The sequence below is a fragment of the Sinocyclocheilus rhinocerous genome, unplaced genomic scaffold, assembly GCF_001515625.1.
Source record: "Sinocyclocheilus rhinocerous isolate Xijiao unplaced genomic scaffold, SAMN03320098_v1.1 scaffold886, whole genome shotgun sequence".
Classification (NCBI taxonomy): Eukaryota; Metazoa; Chordata; class Actinopteri; order Cypriniformes; family Cyprinidae; genus Sinocyclocheilus; species Sinocyclocheilus rhinocerous.
Window position 1 is genome coordinate 61181 of NW_015631204.1, and position 737 is coordinate 61917.

Sequence of the window (737 nt, forward strand, 5' to 3'; positions counted from 1 at the left end):
TTCTTCAGGTTTCCACCAGAGTGGTAGAGCCCTACAATTCTATTCTGACCACACACACCACCGTCGAGCTCTCCGACTGCGCTTTCATGGTGGACAACAAGGCCATCTATGATATCTGCCGAAATAACCTGGACATACACCAACCTCAACCGCCTCATTGGCCAGATCGTGTCATCGATCAGCGCCTCCCTGCGCTTCGACGGAGCTCTCAACGTTGATCTGACAGAGTTCCAAACCAACCTGGTGCCGTACCCTCGCATCCACTTCCCCCTGGTCACATACTCCCCGGTGTTCTCCGAGTACCACGAGCAGCTGTCCGTCATGGAAATCACCAACGCCTGCTTTCAGCCAGCCAATCAGATGGTGAAGTGCGACCCTTGGCACGGGAAGTACATGGTTTGCTGTATGCTGTACCGTGGAGACGTGGTTCCAAAGGATGTCAATGCCTCCATTGGAAGCATAAAGACCAAGAGGAACATTCAGTTTGTTGACTGGTGTCCCACAGGGTTCAAGGTCAGCATGTGTCTTTTATTCTAACATGCGTAACTGTAAATGTGAAGTTGCGCATGTTGGAATAATGTTATAGTGGAATAATGTTATAACATAGCATACAATAGTAATGTTTGTAAATATTAGCATGTGTGAAAATATGTTAGGGCTGCACGATTAATCGAATGCGATTATCATGCGCATCTTGTCAGTAAAGCTGGTTCTGTAATCAGTAGTAAATCTCCATC

General features: G+C 47.4%; 1 pseudogene; it reads left to right on the forward strand.

Moving 5' to 3' along the window:
- LOC107741676 (tubulin alpha chain-like) overlaps positions 1-737 on the forward strand; it is a 3552-nt pseudogene that overhangs the window by 1050 nt on the left and 1765 nt on the right.